General features: G+C 42.0%; 1 protein-coding gene across 8 annotated transcripts in view; it reads right to left on the reverse strand.

The window, feature by feature from the left end:
* GREB1L (GREB1 like retinoic acid receptor coactivator) overlaps positions 1–21,512 on the reverse strand; it is a 227,626-nt gene that overhangs the window by 143,001 nt on the left and 63,113 nt on the right. For 5 of the 8 annotated variants that reach the window (XM_048840432.2, XM_048840433.2, XM_048840430.2 and 2 more), the window contains exon 2: positions 12,819–12,879. The exons of 2 other annotated variants lie outside the window; for them this stretch is intronic. The gene's annotated coding sequence lies outside the window, so the exon portion shown is untranslated. Of the gene's footprint in view, positions 1–12,818; positions 12,880–14,891; positions 15,041–21,512 lie in introns of all 8 variants that reach the window. One more of the 8 variants, XM_075125291.1, reaches the window with a different exon arrangement.

The raw sequence follows: 21,512 nt of genomic DNA on the forward strand, positions 1-21,512 counted from the left end.
AGACTAAGCATGTCCAGTTAGGGTTTTCTCAGACAATGTGCTTGTGTGCACAGCTCAGGGTGTAAATGCTTTTCAGAAAAGGGCAAGAGGTTTCTATTAGTTTCTCAGAGAGACGCTGTGCTATTGCTGAGCTCTTTAATCCTGCTGGAAAAGAATAATAAAAACAACATTATAGTCTATGACTGATTTTGGCAATTTTCTAAAATACTTTCCATTATAGTACAATTTCTCCATGTTACATTCACATTCCCACACACTTACCACATCCCATTCTTACACACTTACCAATTGGGACGGGGGTGGGGTACGGTAATAGGAGTCTATATAAGAAAAAGACCCAAAAAATCGGGACTGTCCCTATAAAATCAGGACATCTGGTCACCCTACATTCTTCCAAGGAGCAATTGTTCTCCCAAGATTGGAGTTCTGTTGTTGCATCATGCCTGAGGCCTAGCTCCATCTCCGGTATTATCAAACCAAACTGCTGCATATCTTCATGAGGGGCATGAACCCAAAACCTTACCTACATGTTCATCATGACAAAAGAAACAGGGTCTCTAGAGCAATGTGAGCCATTTTATACTACTGACACAATTTGGATCTATTTCCAGAGTAGCAGCCGTGTTAGTCTGTATCCACAAAAACAACAGGAGTACTTGTGGCACCTTAGAGACTAACAAATTTATTTGAGAATAAGCTGTGGATCTAGCCACACAAACAAATATAACTCAATTCCCAGAGACACTAACTTCCAAAGTTGTCTACAACTCTGACTCCTACAGGTGAAAAAACATTATTGTAAGTGCTAAAAAATACTACTACTATTGAAGTTTATAAACAATCTTTTTGAAAGGAACGCCTTTCAAATTTTGTGTTTAATTTTGAATTTTTCCAAAGGCCGTATGGTGGGAAGATAAAAATCTCACAAAAGTTTATGAAACACATATGCAAAGTATATTTTACTATAATCATCATCTGTATTATCATAGAAGGCACACGCCCTAGTTATGCAAGGCACTGTACAAACACAGAACAAAAAAAGATGATCCATGCCCCAAAGAGCTTACAACTTAAGTATAAGAAATGGATACAGTGAGATGGGAGAGTACAAGGAAGTAATGTGAAAATATTGCTCACTATGGTACCAGAATACCAGCAGCCTAACCATTTTCAATTGTTTTGTAGGCATCACTGCAAAGAAGAATTTTAAGGAGGGATTTAAAGGAGGATAATGACATAGCTTTTCAGAGGTTTACGGGGAGCTCCTCCCAAGCATGACGGGTAGCATGAGAAAAAGCACAAAAGGTGCCTGTTTGAAAATTTAACAAGTGGATGATGAAAGGTGGCATCATTGACTGACTGGAGGCAGAACTCAACATTTCAATAGTGAATGAGAGATGATAGGTACAGTGGGAATAAGCCATGAAGGGCCTGGAAAGTGAAGACAAATAGCTTATATTTGTTGCAATAGAGAAGGGGAAGCCAGTGGAAGGATGCAAAGAGAGGGGTGATGTGGTCGAAGCAACAGTTTGGAAGAATGATCTTTGCAGCAGTGTTCTGAATAAATATGAGTGGGCAAGACTGCATTTGTCAAGACCAGAGAACAGGATGTTGTAGTAATTAAGACATGAATGGACCAGAACCTGGATGGAAGTTTTAGCTGTGTGGATGGATAGGCAAGGCTGTTTCTTAAGAGATGTTACAAGGAAAGAATCTGAAAAATTTAGACATAGCCTGCAAGTGAGGATCCAGAGAGAGGTCCAAGTTGAAGATGACACCCAGGTTACAGACTTGAGCGACAGGCATCATCCTGTTGTTGGCGACAGTAATCACGAAAGGAGCTTGGGGAGGGCTTGGGGGAAAGATTAAGAGCTCTGGGCTTGAGCCGACAGCTAGACATCCACAAACAGATGTCAGAGAGACCAGCCGAGATTTTAGTTTGGAGAGGAGGAGACAGACTATTCACTTTACAGCCTGTTAGTACTTCTCACAGAGGTTTGCACAGGAAGAAAAATGTCATCTCCAAATGAATTCGTGAAGCATGCAGGTCCTTTGTTTCCAGTCATTGTAGGGTCAAAAGATAAACTTTCATTTTTAAATGGAAACACGTGGGAGTCCAATCAGACCAAATACATACTGATACAAGCGATCTTTACTCATGCAAGTAGCTCAACTGATTTCAGCGGGACAGTATGCTGGAGGACTGCTTAGGTGAGCCTTAGAGTCCAATCCAGCAAAGCAACCAAGCACATCCCATTAAAAATGTCCACATGCTTGAAGTTATGTATGTGCTTAAATGCTTTACTGGATCAGTGACTTAATTAGCAAATTACTTTCTTCATTATTAAATATCCTTTCATATTGACATAGATATGATTTGATTTAAAAATATGTTCTATGTCCTCCTATTCCCAAGTGTCAACCTGTAGTTCTGTTTTCTTTTATCAGCTAACTAAAAGTAGGAAATGTATATGTATGTGTTTCTGCAAAGTAACTTTTAAGTTTAAAAATAGTCAAATTATTAGAGCCTGATCTAAAGTGGAAAGACTCCCAATGACCCCTGTGGGCTTTGGATCATGCCCTTAACGAGTAATTATACTCAGCCAATACAAAGGTAACTGGAACAGCACACAAGTGCAAATGATTACTACCATCACCACCACCCAAAATAGCCATATAATAGATGCCTTCAAAAGTATTTTGAAAATATTTATTTAACTATCTCTAACTACTAAAATAGTCATGATGAGGTTGTTCCCAGAGCTGAAGATGTTTGCAGCAATTTATCGTCAGGCAAAAGTCTTGATTCACAAGCTAATACACAAGCCATCAGTCGGATAATGTGGCTTGTGAGCCAATATTTTGTAATTTTACAAGTTTCTTTCCTGTCCAGTCTAAATAAATTGTTTCTCATACTTTTCTTTCATGAACTTATGAGCACTACCAAGGTTTATAGCTATGTAAAATGAAATTTCAAGATGAAAATAAATTTTCTATACACCAAAATAGCATATGATATTGGATATTCATTATTCTAGATGTATTAGAGCAATGAACAGATACAAAGAAAAACATATGACTTTAACACCATTGAACTGAGACTTTGCAACACTGAAGAATACTTTTAGATAAAGATCTGATGAAATGTTGGTAAAAGAATGAGTGTAAAAGAAGTGTTGCTTTGTAGCATCAAAGCTTATCCTACAGAGAATTACACATAAGACATTTGGAAAAAGAGGGGTAATTTAATAGCATTTGGTTCTATCAGCTGACATTTCAAGGTCAGGCACATCCATGTTTTAGGTGTCTGGTTTTGTTCCAATTCTTCAGTTATAAGTGGTTATAATTCATCACAACTTAAAATGAAGCCAGTTTGAGAGCTTTTTACCATTTGCTTAAAAGCTCCACACAGTTCCAAAAACCCACTGCATTATTCATGAGAATTGATTAATATATATCTAATAATGTAAACATTAAAGAAAAGAGTGTCATCTGAAATCACAGTCAAGACATACCAAGTCATAGAAGGAAGACAGCTCCATACATCTAATGTGTCACACTAAATACAATTGAAATAGTACACTAAATTTCAAACCTTACAAGAAAAAAAGTGTAAGCCAACAAGCTGCAAAAAATTTATCTATCACATTTATTTTTGTACAATGATCTTTACTACAGGGCTGCGTCAAAGGGCTGCTTGCAAACTTAATTAAAGAAAAGACTGCTTCAAAAATAGGATTCAATTAAAAAAGTAAAACACAAAATGTTTTGTTATGCATCCCAAGTCCTAATTAATGCTGGCCAAAAATTTTGACCTTTCAAAATTTCCATTAAAAATGTGTCATAATTTTCATCTAATTCCAGTCTTAATCTTCCAACAGAAGGCATTACAGTGATATCAGCAACATGGTATCAGCAACAGTGATAAAACAACCTTTAGTTTTAAAAAGATTTTTATTGTCCTTTTCTACTTAGAACTAGCCTATTATGAACACTAGAAATTCACTTTTAGATCATTTACCAGAAGATTCTTGCAAAATGTAAGATCATTTAATTTTTAGCACTATATTTCATTGTTTAATTAAATCAAAAACCTGAAAGGATAAAGGATAAAACAAAATAATATTACAATTGCAGTCTTACTCAACTGAAATAAAAAAATAAATAAACCATAGAAACGTACTAATTTGTTTGTTTTCAAGCTGAGGGATCATACACGGTAAAGGGAGCATCCTCTCATTTTCAAAATCACAGTCATGCTGATTCTGAAGGGGGACTGTTTGAAAAAGGTTTTCTACATCTCTTGCTCATTTAAAACCTGATCCTTAGATACGCTGAGCACCTGAAACTCATGCTGCTTCAACAGGAACCCCAGGTCTCAGGATCACGTCCTTACTGCACTTGAAACAAAAACTGAGATCAATTAATTACTGGCTGAACCTCACAATGTCATGGATGTAATTCCAAAGAGGTTGAAGAATACTTAGAAGACAACAATGTAACGGTATTGAAATCTTTTAATCCTCTTTCTTTGCAAATTCTGCGTCACAGATCAGAAGAATGACATCCTATTCTAACAAAATGGAAAAAAAGTTGCTCTCACATGAGCATGAATAATCTTCTGACACCTTGACAAAGAAATTCTTTGATAGACTGAGAAAGGGGTTTTCTGATTTCCTCCCAAGACAGGAGATTGTCTTCATCCATCATCCCCTCTTCCTGATCCCTTCTTCCCAAATATCCACATCAGCACAACTGTCTATCAGACTAGACAGCAGGAGGGAAAGGTCTGAATGACTGATAGGGCACCAGCACTCTACAGTGCTATTTAAGTGAAGCAATCTATTGTTAGAAACTTGCTTTACAGCAGTTAACCAAATATAATGGTAACCAATTCAACCATTGTACAGCTTGACTCAACCCAAACTAATAAGAGAAATTTAACTAAATTACATTATTTTAAAACCAGATAAGTTTTACTGACAGATTCAGTTTGGATACATATTTAAAGACATGAAGTGTTAAAAGAAAAAGTTCCTCACACAAGTGCATTGTTCCATGCTCGCCAACCTCTGCGTGAAATCCTGGCCCTACTGAAGTTAGTAGCAAAAATCCCATTGACTTCAATAAGGTCATGATTACACTTGAAACTTGCTATGGTTTTTTGCATCCATGTTAAGTGAGCCAGAACCAGTATTGTGCAAGCAATGCATAAAACACTGCATTGTTTTCCTACAAGTAAGGTAGTTTTGCTTCATATCATATGTTGCCACACAGCACAGTGATGTTGAAAACATCTGGTCAGACCTCACATGGTGCATTGCTCTGCTGCTATGATGCTATATGCATTCAGAGATTTTTTGCACTGCGCATGTGGGACAACTACTGGAAGGCAACCGAATTCCTGAGCTTGGGGTCAAGGTAAATAAATAATTCCCAGGATTCCTCTCCTTTCATGCTATCATCCATCTAAGTTTTGCAATCCAGGGCCATTTTCAGAGCATGGTCATGCAGCCCTGGAGGAAGCATTGGTGAATGTTATGATCCTCATGGTGATGAATATAAATAATCTGTTACAAGCATATCTAGATTTGTGCGGTAACTTCAGATCCAGGGCGATAACAGCCCCCTGAGAAGGAGGAGGAGGCTGAAATCAAGCAGAAACTTTCCTAGACCTTTTCCTGGAGCAGCTTCACTCAGTGGAGCACCACTTTTGGGCTCAGCCAGCTATCAATGACTGTTGTGACAGGACAGCAGGGCAAATCTGGGATGACCATCTGTGATGGCAGAACTTCAAGATGTCATAAGCTTTTTTCTTAGAAATCTGTGCAAAGCTCACCCAAGAGTTGCAGTGGCTGAACACCAAAATGAAAACTCCCCTCAGCAGGGAGAAGCATATGGCCATCGCCTTGTGGAAGCTTGCCACCCCAACTGCTACTGGTCAGTAGCTAGCCAGTGCGGTTTTGGTAGATCAGCCACTGGGGAAACTGTGATGGAGATATTTGCTGCAATCAAGAAGGTGCTTCCCACCGAGTCATCAGGCTGGGCAATGCATAGGAGGTTATAAGTGCACAGTTGGGATTCCTAAACTGTATTGGGGCCAATGATGGGACCCATGTGCCTAACGTTTAACCCCCATGCCAGACCCACGAGTTCATCAACAGAAACATTGCTCTATGGCGCTACTAGGTCTATTTGAGCACTGTGGTCAGTTCACCAATATTTACATAGCATAATCTGGAAAGATCCATGACTCCAGGATCTTTAAAATGCTGGACTGTTTTCTAGAATGAAAAATGGAACTTCTGCTCCTATGGTCTCTATGGATATTTGATGGCATTGCCATTCTTCCAGTCACTCTGGGAGATCCAGCCTACTCTCTTCTTCTCTAGCTTAGGAAACCTTTTACTGGGCAACTGGATGGGCAAAAGGAACTGTTTGACTATGCCCTCTACTGTGCAGAATGACAGTAAAATATGCACTTGGGAGACTGAAAGGCAGATAGAGGATGTCTGATGTCGAAGCTGGAGGCTACTGAGAAGTATCTGCCTCTTAGGACAGCTGCTTGCTGTGCTTTGCACAGCCACTATGAAAGCAAGAGGGAGACCCTGGAAGATGGGAGTAGGTTGGCAGACTTGCTAAACATTTTGAATAGACAGAGAAGATGCCACGACGACATGTGGAGGCAACTCAGGGGCCACCTGTGATCAGTGTGTATGCATTTTTATAAGGCTTAAATCAGAATTATTGCACTTATACGAGTATGTACATGCAATGAAGCAAAGCTTTCTTCATATCACATATGGATAGGTTTCAGAGTAGCAGCCGTGTTAGTCTGTATCCACAAAAAGAATAGGAGTACTTGTGGCACCTTAGAGACTAACCAATTTATTAGAGCATACGCTTTCGTGGGCTACAGCCCACTTCATCGGATGCATAGAATGGAACATATAGTACGAGGATATACATATATATATATATACACACATATACAGAGAATGTGGACGTTGCCATACAAACTGTAAGAGGCTAATTAATTAAGATGAGCTATTATCAGCAAGAGAAAAAAAAACTTTTGTAGTGATAATCAAGATGGCCCATTTAGACAGTTGACAAGAAGGTGTGAGGATACTTAACTTAGGGAAATAGATTCAATATGTGTAATGACCCAGTCACTCCCAGTCTCTATTCAAACCCATGTTAATGGTATCTAGTTTGCATATTAATTCAAGCTCAGCAGTCTCTCGCTGGAGTCTGTTTTTGAAGCTTTTCTGTTGCAAAATTGCCACCCTTAAATTTTTTACTGAGTGGCCAGAGAGGTTGAAGAGTTCTCCTACCGGTTTTTGACTGTTATAATTCCTGATGTCAGATTTGTGTCCATTTATTCTTTTGCATAGAGACTGTCTGGTTTCACCAATGTACATGGCAGAGGAGCATTGTTGGCACATGATGGCATATATCACATTGGTAGATGTGCAGGTGAACGAGCCTGATAGTGTGGCTAATGTGATTAGGTCCTGTGATGGTGTCACTTGAATAAATATGCGGACTAAGTTGGCATCGGGCTTTGTTGCAAGGATAGGTTCCTGGATTAGTGTTTTTGTTGTGTGGTGTGTGGTTGCTGGTGAGTATTTGCTTCAGGTTGGGGGGCTGTCTGTAAGTGAGGACTGGCCTGTCTCCCAAGATCTGTGAGAGTAAGGGATCATTTTTCAGGAGAGGATGTAAATCTTCGATAATGCGCTGGAGAGGTTTTAGTTGGGGGCTGAAGGTGACGGCTAGTGGCGTTATTTTCTTTGTTGGGCCTGTCCTGTAGTAAGTGACTTCTGGGTACTCTTCTGGCTCTGTCAATCTGTTTTTTCACTTCATCAGATGGGTATTGTGGTTTTAAGAATGCTTGATAGAGATTGTGTAGGTGTTTGTCCCTGTCTGAGGGATTGGAGCAAATACGGTTGTATCTTAGAGCTTGGCTGTAGACAATGGATCATGTGTTGTGTCCTGGATGGAAGCTGGAGGCATGTAGGTAAGTACAGCAGTCAGTACGTTTCCAGAATAGGGTGGTGTTTGTGTGACCGTCGCTTATTAGCACTGTAGTGTCCAGGAAATGGACCGCTTGTGTAGATTGGTCTAGGCTGAGGTTTATGGTGGGATGGAAATTGTTGAAATCATGGTGGAATTCCTCAAGTGCTTCTTTTCCATGGGTCCAGATGATGAAGATATCATCAATGTAGCGCAAGTAGAGTAGGGGAGTTAGGGGGACAAGAGCTAAGGAAGCGTTGTTCTAAGTCAGCCACAAAAATGTTAGCATACTGTGGAGCCATGAGGGTACCCATAGCAGTGCCGCTGACTTGAAGGCATATATTGTCCCCAAATGTGAAATAGTTGTGGGTGAGGACAAAGTCACAAAGGTCAGCCACCAGGTTTGCTGTGACATTATCGGGGATACTGTTCCTGACGGCTTGTAGTCCATCTTTGTGTGGAATGTTGGTGTAGAGGGCTTCTACATCCATAGTGGCCGGGATGGTGTTTTCTGGAAGATCACCGATGGATTGTAGTTTCCTCACGAAGTCAGTGATGTCTCGAAGATAGCTGAGAGTGCTGGTAGCGTAGGGCCTGAGGAGAGAGTCTACATAGCCAGACAATCCTTCTGTTAGGGTGCCAATGCCTGAGATGATGGGGCGTCCAGGATTTCCAGGTTTATGAATCTTAGGTAGCAAATAGAATACCCCTGGTCGGGATTCTAGGCATGTGTCTGTTTTTTCAGGGAGTTTCTTGAGCAGATGGTTTAGTTTTTTTTGGTAATCCTCAGTGGGATCAGAGGATAATGGCCTGTAGAATGTGGAGTTAGAGATCTGCCTTGCAGCCTCTTGTTCATATTCCAACTTATTCATGATGATGACAGCACCTCCTTTGTCAGCCTTTTTGATTATGATGTCAGAGTTGTTTCTGAGGCTGTTGATGGTGTTGTGTTCAGCACGGCTGAGGTTATAGGGCAAGTGATGCTGCTTTTCCACAATTTCAGCCCGTGCACGTCGACGGAAGCAATCTATGTAGAAGTCCAGTCCACTGTTTTGACCTTCAGGAGGAGTCCACGCAGATAAGTCTCCTGTTGATAACAGCTCATCTTAATTAGCCTCTTTCAGTTTGTATGGCAACTTCCACCTTCTTACTATATGTTCCATTCTATGCATCCGATGAAGTGGTCTGTAGCCCATGAAAGCTTATGCTCTAATAAATTTGTTACTCTCTAAGGTGCCACAAGTACTTCTGTTCTTTTTACGGGAATGCTAGTATCCTTTGTGGGGATTTTAAGATAGCGTATGTATGGATGTTATTGTAGTGCATTTGAAGGTGCAGTAAAGGTGGACTGTAGCGGGGAGCTGGTGCAAAAGCACCTAATTAGCCCAGTCAGCTCCAATCATGGGAAGCAGATTGGGGCTGACTGAAGAGGCCTGATGCCGGCCTGAGGATTGGCAACACCTTCTGGCCTGACAAGCCAGGGGCTATAAAGGCTGGGAGGGAGCCGGAAGGCAGGGGGCAGCAAGGGAGAAGTCAGTCAGGGAGGGAATTGGAGGCCTCCTAGCTGAAGGCTGACTCTGCTGTAAAGCTTGTATATAGATAGACACTGGTGGTGGGACAACCTTAAGTAAATAAAGACACGGGTATTTCACAATGCTGAAGCCTCTCTGAGCCTTACTGGGGAGAACAGGTGGGCCCCAAGAAGAGGGGTGAGTCGTGAACCTTACACAGACATTTTCATGAATTCCATAACAATTCAGTGCAGTGGATGAGTGTATTTTCTCGAATTGTTCTAGCTATAAAGCCATGACTACAAAGACATTTAGAATGTATTTTTAATAAATAATACACCAATGTAAACAATTTTGAGTAGCAAAAAGCTAAAGATACATAACACTGCACAAACAGAAAAGGAGAGATTTAAAAAAATCCTTCAGAAGTCACAAAGAATAGCATGCAGACAAGGTCCTGACCCAGGATCACAAATGTATGTACACAGGACACTCATACCTGTCCTCTGCATCTTGGGATGTGGGATAGCAGTAGAAGAGCCTCTCCCTTGCTGGTGAAGGCGTTAAGTGAATCTCCCATTTTCCACTATTTTCTTTGTTGTTCTGTGACATAGAATGCCTAGAGAAGGACCTGTTTCTGGGCACTGTTGCAGTGAATGATGCATCCCAGAAAGTGGAAGTTTCAGAGGTAGAGGCTGCAGGGGACACAGAGAATGGTGCAGTCCTTTACCAGAAAGTTACCATGTTCTCCAGGAGGACGATTTGCCTCTCCGTCATCCCCAGCATCTGTGCTTGTGCAATCTAACTATTTCCCCGCCCTTCTCTCTCTCTCCTCCGTTATGCTTCAGGAAACCTTCCATCCACTCCTTCCTCTTTTGCGATTCATACATAAAGGTCATTCAATAGGTCATTCCTTGAGCTCCTCCTTCCTCCTATGCAGATTGGGCAGCCATTCACTTAATATTAACATTCCTGTCCTAGGTCACTGCTATGGGGGAAAACTGGAAAACTAGTTATTGTCAAAACTGAAGTCTTCATGCCAACAGTGATAAAACGTTGCTTTTTCCTTCATTGTGGAATTCCATTCTCATAGGCTTTCCCCACATCTTGCATGAGCTTGGAGATAGTTAGATCTTTTCACAAGCTTCCCCATTTGTGCAGGGCCCTGGGTCTGTGCGGTCAATGCAGTGGGTGGTTGTTCTACCAACTTGGGGGAAAGAGGTAATTCACATGAAAAGCACAATAGACATCAAGGTGGGGGCTACTTAAAGACAGTGCAGCAAACTCAAGCTAGTAATTGCATGTGTACTCCTGTAGGTAACCAGTGAGATGGAAGTTGGTAGGTAGGGAGAGAGGGCACCGGCTGATGTAGGCTAATGATTACGCATGCACTTCTGTAGACTATGCTTACTTTGGCTACCCTGAAGCATGTTCCCAAAAGGCAAAAAAGGATTCTGTTCTACAAGGCAATGGGCAAAACTTGGAAAATATGCCATGCTGCCATTTGTCACAATGGTGTCTCCAGAGCTGCTGCTGGAGCAAAAAGGGAAACATGATCTACATGTGCATGTCTCCAGAGAGATGCATTGCCATGAAATCTCCATGCCAAATTAGAGCACTATTTTTAGCTTAAGTTCTCTTAGTGCCCATGGATAAGCATAAATTGCACTGCCAAATTTGTAGAACTCTGCAATAGCTTGTGGGGGAGGAGTAGATACCCTTAAAATAACTTTCTTTTGAGAAGTGTTACGTAACTGTGTTTGTTTCAGAGTTCACTGGGTTGATGAGACTGGAGATTTCATTATCACTCTCCTCCTCTTCATTTGTGCCATCAGTGGTGTCCACCAAATACAATGGTTCAGCAATGGATCTCTCACAAATATACAGTCCAGCTCATTACAAAAGATGTAGACTCTGCAAGCTCTCCCAGAGCCCTATTATTGTCCCCAACACTCTTGTAACCCAGTTGGAGCGCCTTTCCTTTACTAAGGCATTGGCTTGGGTCCCAGTTGTACCCTCTTTCCTTCATTTTTTCCAGACAGTTGTTTGTATATTTGTGCTTTGTGATGGCTAGAATCCAGGTGGGCCTGTACATGCTCCTCTCCCCAGAGAGCAATGAAGTCCAGGACCTCAGCACAAGACCATGCTGAAGCATGAGGCACAACTGTTCAACGATCAAGAGTAGAGTATGACAGGTCTGCAAACCCCGCAGCAGTTGTAATCACAAAAGACAGAATCTGGCTGCACACCAGCATTTAAATGGAGAAGTGGCATCTGGTCAGGATGACCCTGGAGCAGTAGACGACACAGATATCCATCAAAGCAGCATAGGATACCAGTGGAAGGACTTGGCAGTTATGTAATGTTGTTTCCGGGTGGGGATGTAGCCACATCTAGTTTTCTGAGTGTAAACCCACATCTCAGTAACTCACTTTCCAAGTGGATTTAATAACACACGTTAAAAAGCCAGATGACTTGCAAAAAAAAAAAAAATGGTTTGTGACCACAAGGTACTTTAATGCAAAATACCTCAAGTTAACCTGCAACAAATTTCAATTGTAGACAAGCCCTACGTCTAGGATTTCACCCTTTGTGTTTGCATACTTCCAGTTCGAACATAAAATGTTCACTTGTGAAGAAAAATATGAGACCTGCTTTTGGGGAAAATATATTTTAAATGAAGCATATTTCCCATACAATGAAGCAGATTCTGTCCTGCTACACTAGCTTTGATGAGGTTGCATCGGTATAACCCAGAACAGATGGCCCAATACATAGTGTTCTGTACACAAATACATATAGATGTTTAAAGTGCAGAAAGCCTTCTGCTTTCTCATTTGTAATGCACACTGTAGATTGATTAAAGAAATCAATAAATTGGGGCATGGTTAGGGGTGTGCTTCATTCTTTTCAACAGTCACAAACAGGAACACTAGAAATTATCTGCTTAGGGCTCCTTTTAAAACATAGTTCTTTGCTGGGTGTAGTTCATGAAACAAGCCAGCACAAGTCAGATCATAGCAGGGCACGGCTCTCTGGGAACTGCTCCCAGACAGTATAAAAGTGATCCTGGCACAGTTCTCAGTGACCTGTTTCAAGTGGAAGTCAGGCTGGAATCTGCACAGAGCTATGGCTAGCATACCCAATCAAAACAGCAAAAGGTTATAGCTGACTGAGTGTTCTTTTGTTGCGGTTGCCAAGAATAATTGCTTCATCCGAGACACTAGAACTCACGGACTCCTTATGTTTATCTGCACCACTATGACCTTGACTGCTTAGTTCTGGACTCACCCCGTAAAATATGGGACCAAAGCCGTTCTGTCATCGAACACTTCTGCAAGCGAGTCTTCGTCTGCAAGGAGGACAGAGAAACCAGATAAAGCAAAACCTGACGGAGCGTTTTCTCTTATATGCTGTAAATATAAGTCCTAGCTGAAATGTATTATTCAAAATGCAAAATAGACTTCTTCCCCAAAACCCATAAAAATTGTTGGTGATGCCAATAAAGTTGAAATCTTTTTTCAAAGCTAAAATAAAACACCGTTTTTGAAAAACCACAAACAAAAAAAGTTTTCTAGTCCTTTGTACAGCAAAAGGTTGTAGATCAAGTACTGGAACAATGCACTCTACCTCCATAAAACACTTCATAAACATTAAATGAGAGAGAGTACTAAACATTATTATTTAACTGAGAAAATTTGGGGCTTAATTCTATATTCAGTTAAATAAATGGCAAAGCTCCACTGGGCCCTTGATAGAATTGTGTGAACGATTATGTGACTATTAAAGTAGTTACATAGGGGTCATCAGTCCTCTATCAGATGCACAAAGTAAACAAAATTGCTCAGCTTTCACATTCACGTATGGTTTACTAATATGCTTGCTTCCAGGTAAAAATCTGAAGCCCTTCAAAAGGCCAAGTAAGCACAGGTGGGAGAAATACAGCAGAGTCTATGTTTTATTCTTAGGAAGGAAATCAAGTGGGAAATAAAAAAAACAAGCTTTGTAACATTAGGACTATGTACTATAAAAGTAGATCTTGGTCAAAGACAGCAATAATTGAAACAGCTGCGTTAAACTTTTACTGTCTTTGCTGTGTCTCTTTTTTAAAATCACATTAAGACAAATTTTTTAGGTAGACTATTAAGCCAATTTGTGTGGTTACTGTTACAATAAACCAGATATTTGGAATTTACCAAGGAAACCTTTCATTAATTGAACTTTTATGCAATGAAATATGTTAACATTAAATACTACAGTATTTGATTTATGTAAGATAAATTAGTATCCCCAGGCTCTTTCCAAGCATCAGATTAAAATGCTCTTTGCAAAATATCAAACAAATATTAAAAAATTTTCATGACATTTATGCCTCTGAAATATATTCTAAAAGATTTTTTAAATGTCTTTTAAAGGTACATTTAAGGTAAATTTAATGCATATCATGAGGATCATGTTTAAGTTCCAGGGAGAGAAGAAAAATGTAACCATGGAAATTACATTTTTGCTAGTGTTTTGGACCTAGCTGAGGGTTACACATCCAGCCATCTTACCATTAGTGTACTTATGGAGAGACCGTAAACAAAGCTTCAATACAGACATTCTGTTTAAGATAATACCCATTTGCCTATTATCATTTCTGACTCATTGACATGTAGTCTTGCCTCCATCACAGACCAGAGGTCTTGAATGGATTTGTATCCTATATATATTTCCAAGCCTCTGATGCTCATGACTTTGAGGACTGCTAGAGCTGACCCCTACAAGGGAGCTCCCATATGAAGTTTGTACAAGCTGCACCACTACTGTAGTAGTCATAATATCCCAAAGCTTTTAAACTTTTAAACCATTTAAATTATTCAAAACACTTCAGAAACATAAAACAAGATTGGAGGAAAAGACAATGGAGTCAGACACAGGATTTACATAGAGGAAATCACCAGCTATTGCAATGGGATTCTTATGCATGGGATAAATCTACGCACAAAAATATAAAGCCCAGGAATTGTTAATTATGAACTTGCCTCCATGATTAGTGTCAGATATTTTCACCCCCTCAGAAAAGCTAACCCCAGTGCCTTCTACCTACCAATGTAAAGCACCGAGGTACAGGTAGGGGTCTAGAGTAGTGGAAGCCCATCAGGGTAATCTGATTGCAGGCCGCGAGACATTTTGGTGGTGTTGACTGTCCGCAGGCATTGGGAGCCGCGGGGGGCCGTGCCTGAGGACAGTCAACGTCACCAAAATGTCTTGCGGCCCGCCATCTGGCCTAGAGCTTCCCCCCGCACACACACACACACTTATTATAAAACCCCCAGCCTGGAATATCTCTAGTGCCATGCATGATTAATGCATTTTTTTTACCTTATCCTTTGAGTTGGTTTTCACCAGCCAATCTTCCACATAGGATAGACTATAAATTCTTTTCCTTCTCAGCAAGAAGGCTGCAATTCTCTGTCATTACTTTGGGGAGGAGCACGCTGTCCTGATGCCCATCCAAGCAGGAGGGTTTTCTAATGAGAGTGCAGATTTATTACTACAATTTAGAAGCAGTGTTTAGTGAGCTGCAGCATTACATGGAGGTAAGGGACACGCATTACAGCATTGTGCAAGTAAATACCTGTAACCGGTGGTGAGCTGGAGCCGGTTCGCACCGGTTCATGCGAACCGGTTGTTAAATTTTGAAGCAGTTTTAGAACCGGTTGTTAACCTGCTTCCCTGGAGGGGGTGCTGAGGCTCTGATGGGCTCCAGCCAGGAAGTGATGTAATTCCTCCTCCGGCCACCATGGGCACTGCGCTGGGGGAGCCATGTGGGCTGCCGCCTGGCCCTGGGCATGAGCCCTGTTGCTGCTGCTGCTGCTCCCCTGGCCCTGGGGCTCCCGATGCTGCCTGGTGGGTCCCTGGCTGCTCTGCTGGGGCTGTGCTGCATCCTGCTGCTCTCCCCGTGAGTACCCACCACCCTGCCCGCAGCCAGCCCCCGTCTCCAGCCACCCCCTGCCTTGCCTGCAGCCAGCCCCGCACCCCCTGCCCTGCCCTGCCTCCAGCCAACCCCTGCCGCACGCACCCTCTGCCCTGCCTCCAGCCAACCCCTGCACCCCCTGCCCACAGCCAGCCCCTGCCACACCCCCTGCCCTGCCTCCAGCCACCCCCACACCCCCTGCCTGCAGCCAGCCCGTCTCCAGCCACCCCCTGCCCTTCCCGCACCAACCCCTGCCGCGCCAGCCCCTGCTGCACCCCCTGCCCTGCCCGCAGCCAGCCCATGTCTCCAGCCACCCCCGCACCCTTTGCCTGCGGCCAGCCCCTGCCGCACACATCCCCTGCCCTGCCCGCAGCCAGCCCGTCTCCAGCCAGCCCTGCACCCCCCTGCCCTGCCTGCAGCCAGCCCCTACCTCCAGTCAACCCCTGCCCTGTCTCCAGCCAGCCCCACACCCCCTTGCCTCCAGCCAACCCCGCATCCTCCTGTCTCCAGCCAGCTCCGCACCCCCTGCCCTGCCCGCAGCCAGCCCTGCACCCTCTGCCTCCAGCTAGCCCTGCCCCACGCCCCTGTCTGCAGCTGGCCCCACGTCCACTGGTGCCCTGCAGTTCCCAGGGCAGTAACCCTGCACACCTGCTTCAATGAGGGGGGCAGGGAGCAGCTGGGACCCACACATGTGCACACCCTAGGGTGACCAGACAGCAAGTGTGAAAAATCAGGACACGGGGTGGGGGGTAATAGGAGCCTATATAAGAAAAAGACCCCAAAATCGGGACATCTGGTCACCCTACCACACCCCCAGGGAGTGGCAGGGACCCACACATGTGAAACGGAGCTCATTTCTAGTTCAGGCCCATCTTTTTAAAAAAGAACTTTCGGCAGGGTTAAAATACATCTGTATTTTTGCGGACAGGTCAGGCTTTTTGGTTCTTAAATCGCTGTCCAGGAGGAATTTTTAAAATTTAAAAATTCCTCCCGGGAAAATACAGACATATGGTAACCCCTGTTGGTACAAAAAATACATACTGGGGCACATCCTTTAAATCACAACTTTTTATAGGGAACCGGTTGTTAAGATTTTGGCAGCTCATCACTGCCTGTAACCTTTGATTCTTAGAAAATGACCTAAGATTCTGTTATGCCCTGGATGTAAATGACAATGAAATTGACAACAACAACAAAAAAGTTTCATGCCCCTAATCCCACCACGCCCCCACAGGGCGGAAGCCCCAAGTTCCCCCCCCCCCGCCCAGTCTTGTAGGCAGAGAATGGTGGTTTGGGGGGTTCCAGGGAGCCACACTTTAACTGTAAAAGAGCTGCATGCAGCTCATGAGCCACAGTTTGGCCACACCTGATATATCAACAAGTGAACAGTGTTAACTGAATTCAAAATCTATCAAGCCCATGATTACTGCCTCGTGTCTTTAAATTCAGAATAGACAAGAGGATCATCTAGAAATAGGTCAAACAAAACACCAGATTGTTCTCGTCTTTCAAATATTTAATCCAAATCCTTGTTAAACATGGGGATTCAAATTCTCTTTACTGGGAGTGCCAGAATGTTAGACTCTTGGAACCTGAAATTTCTAATGGGTATAGACAAGACTGGCTTAGAGGAACAATGTTTACTCCACAGCCCTTTCTACACTACGGCTTCTGCCAGTGCTATGGGTGGTGAAGATACACCCACCAAGACTGATCATGGGCAGCTGGTGAAGCTTACCCTGGGGGAGGCTAGCTCCCTGCCTGCCTCTTCCACTTGAGGCCCCACCCACACTCCACCCCCACTCTGCCTCAGGCCCCGCCCCTACCATTCAGCCTCCCCAGCCCACCGCTCCCCTCCCTTGTGCGGGGGGAGGATGAGGACGGACATGGCAAGCGGCAGGCGGGGGGGCTCATGGGGGAGGGGGCATGAGGAGGGACGAGGCGAGCAGTGTGGACCTTCAGAGAGGGAGAGAGGAGGAACTCATCAGGCAGCAGCGGGTGGTGGGGACCTTGGGGAAGGGGCGGAGCAGGAAGGGGAAGAGGCAGAGTGCAGGCAGGGCCACCACGGCCCAGGCATCCAGCAGTGGCAGCTATGCCAGGGGAAGCTTAGCCTCATTATACCCACCACCCATGGGAATGATGAATTCAAAAATCTTAGAAAACACACCTTTAAAGGCATCACCAGCTCTATCAAAATCATCACTGCCACCTGACTGATGTACAATTTTTTTTTAAACCAGGGTTTAGGAAAAAAAAAAAGTCATCTGTACATTTGATTTTGAAAACAGATACACACATTAAAAAGAAGAAAGGGGTGGGGAAAAGGCTTCGTCCCAATCTTCATCCCCTTTAATTCAGCAGCTGAGTTTTAAGATGATTCGTGCTTGTTCAGTACATGCTGTTCTCATCATAACGAACATTTACAGCAATTCTTATCTTCAAGGAGTACATTTTGTTCAGTGCTATTCAAGTGCATACTCCAAACAGTAAACTACAAACGAAAGTAGATATGCTGAAATGAATTATGATTGTTTTTTATGTAGATGTACTACAGCAGTGAAAGGCAACTGTACTATTACTTTATTATTTCCAGTCTTTCCCTCCATGTACCTAAGTTAATAGAACAACCAGGAGAGAATGGTCTATTCCCTGCCTTTAAGCAGGATAATTATGTTGAATTTTGAAGGCTATGTTCTCAATTTGTATGTTAAATTAGAATTGCAACATACCCATTGATCCAATGCTTTAACTATTTTTCTTCACACAAATACTCATTACTCAATGCCTGTCCAATTAACAACCCCATCCAAATATACATCATAGCCCAGTCACTAGCTGTAGTGGCTTCAATGAAGAAACCACAGTAATTGGCATGACTCTTCTATAGCACAAGATTCTATTCCACAAAGCATGGAATCCATCGCACAGAAAAGCAGCTCACCGAACAAATTTTTACTGATTTTACACTAGGTTCACTTGCAGAGTCCCCAATCCTCACAGGCAAATGTATGTTTGACAGTAATAACTGAAAGGAGGGAAGGCAGGGGAAGTTAAGTAATACTTTACTGCAACATCAAAACCTGTGTTAATTCTGGGAGGGAACAGTTGCACAAACAGGTTTGTGCAAAATTGATTTTAGTTTGGAAAGGACTTGTGCTTTAGATGGCATCATTTCCAGAGTTAAGAGGCATTTGCCACATTTTTGGAGGAAAGTCAAAATACAGTTACGTATGAGTTGTTTTTAAGTTTGATTACACCTTATGCCTGGAGTGGGAAGTGGCTAATATGAAGTATTTTCAGCCATCCATGTTCATAGGCTGCAGTAAATATTTCACTTACAAAAGAAAGGGAAAAATGAAAACTTTATAGACTTGCAAATCTGAGGAATTTATACTTGACTTGCATTCTTTACAGTATGGTTTTAAACTACAAATCCTTTGTAAGTACATAACAATAAGACAGGAAGTAGCGAAGTCATAATCAGTAACCTTAGATCTTTTTGAAGTGCAAAGAAGCAAAGTGACAACCTGCTGAGTAAAACTAACATCACACCTCTAGAGAAGTAGGTAAGTGATGAGAGAAAATCATTAACAGCTATTCCATTGTACAGTGAGAATTTCAAAACCAATTACAAGTTCCCTGGAATGGGATACATTTACACTTAATAAGTAGATTGATTCAATGCACTTGTTTCATCATTCATTTTAGTTTTTGAAAAAGTGAAAGCCACCACTGCTGTTGGTATCCAAAAGACTTGAATGATTCCATACAGAATTGTTTTATTTTCTTCAGCAACCTAAATGAGAAATTACCCAGGTTTATAAAACAAATGGATGGTGCATTTATTTAAAAAAAATTAGATTGCCAATATCAGCACTGAGACGTTGGACAACAAAGTCAAAATGCACTGATGAATATGCTTGTGTGTGTGTATGGGTATATATAAAAGAGGAATTCTATCAAATTAAAATACTAATATTTAAAGAAAAGTAAACCTCCAGTTGTATTATAATAATTCTGTTTTAATTATTCAATGAATTTGTAAATGCTAAAAGATATGTTTGCAAAACTTATATAGTCTATAGTAGGACTGCTCTGTCCTGCAGTTTCTAATTTAAATAAACTCATTTCCTTTTTAAAAGGGGCACCGTCAACTTGAAATCTAGTCAATTTTTTCAAAAATAATTTCAGGTATTAAACCTGTCCCTGGGATACTCTGCCAATTTGGGGCAAACAAATTGTTTCGGACAGCAACAGAGGAAAAGAAAGACCTCCCATGAACAAGAGGGAAGACTGTTCTACTGACTGACTACAAAGGGAAAATGGTACAGACAAATAGCAGGGAAGAAAGGGGGGGAAATTCTGCCCTCTCATTGTGAATACTTTTGGAACAACAGTAGCTTAAAAACAATCAGACAGAAGTGTGATTATTTTTAAGTTGGCGTCCCTTTAAAAAAAAAAAAAAATCGCAAACCAGCTACTTGAGCGCAACTTTTCAACGAACTGCAGTGCAACTACACTTAATGTGCCTGACGTTTGAGACAAAATGGACAAGGTGGATAATGTAATATTAATATATATCATGTTACCCACCTTGTCTGCTTTTTCTCAAGGTCTGGCATGGCAACAGATATTCAGGAGTATGCTGAAAGCCTCTGCGGGGATGAAATCTTAGCTACTCTCCTAGGCAAAGAGCTAGGGATGCACAGGATAAATTAGGGTAATGAAAAATGCTTTTAGCTACACGGAGCCTAGAGAGCAATTAAGGGCTACGGAAGACTAGGTCATATAATTTTTTCCTGTACTACTGCAAACTTCATGTTTAGCCACTGTTCTTCCTGCTCTGTTGTTTCTGGTCAAACAGTAGGAAATCAATGAGGAAACATCATTTGAAGTGAGCTATTTATAATGCACCAAAAAGGGCAAGTACCTCATAAACCACAGTGATCTGTTTCCTATTAGCATCACACAACAGAAGGCAACATTATTCACATTAACAATTTCTACAACCTCTGTAAGTAAAGAGAATAAGGTTAGAAAGTGACTTATTTTTGTCTGCTATTAAATGTTAATTATTCATAGACAATAAACTTAAATCTGAAGTTAAAACTTTGATGTACCAATAGTTTGCAGGAGGAATGAGGGAAAGGAAGAAAGTTTACACCCCTCCCAATTGTTCTGGAAGTGAGTAATTCAACTAAGTCAAATTAAATATTTGTATAAATATTATTCACAATCTACAGAACTGGATTTTTTATACCAGTAAAGGTAGGGAAATTCACCATCACACTGTATGATTGTGTCATGACAAAGAGAGAGACAGTGGGTGAGGTAACATCTTTACCACCACCACCATGATAAAGAGCATTTTCCTACAACCCAGAGAGTAGGGAAGAAAGAGTAACTGAGAAATTGAGTCATATGTTATACAGAAGGTCAGGAATCGGCAACCTTTGGCACGTGGCCCATAAGGGAAATCCGCTGGTGGGCCAGGACAGTGTGTTTACCTGCAGTGTCCGCAGGCTCGGCTGATCGCAGCTCCCACTGGCCACAGTTTGCCGTTCCAGGACAATAGGGGCTGCGGGAAGCGGCTGCCAGCACATCCCTCGGCCCGCACCAAAGGTTGCCAATCCCTGGACTAGATGATCATAATAGTCCCTTCTGGCCTTAAAATCTATTAATACAAACGGCAGACCTTAAAAAAGGACACTCAGCAAACACAATGGGTGGAAGCCAAGGGAATAAGAACCTGGAAGATTAAAAAGGTTTACACATAGCTAAGCACCAATCCTGCCAGAAAGGTGAAGTTGTATATTTTATTCTTTCAGTCATTGCTGGTATGATATACCATTATTTGCATGAGGCTACTCATTTTTTTAAAAAAAATTCTCTAAAGTAACTATATGTATGTAACCAAACTACATGCTTTTCAGGTTTATCTTATGCCCCAGAGATACTTACCTTAACAAAATAAAATATATGCAATCTCATGCTATGCTAGAATATTTAAGTGGTAGGTTCAAACA

Source organism: Caretta caretta, chromosome 2 (genome assembly GCF_965140235.1).
Source record: "Caretta caretta isolate rCarCar2 chromosome 2, rCarCar1.hap1, whole genome shotgun sequence".
Taxonomy (NCBI): domain Eukaryota; kingdom Metazoa; phylum Chordata; order Testudines; family Cheloniidae; genus Caretta; species Caretta caretta.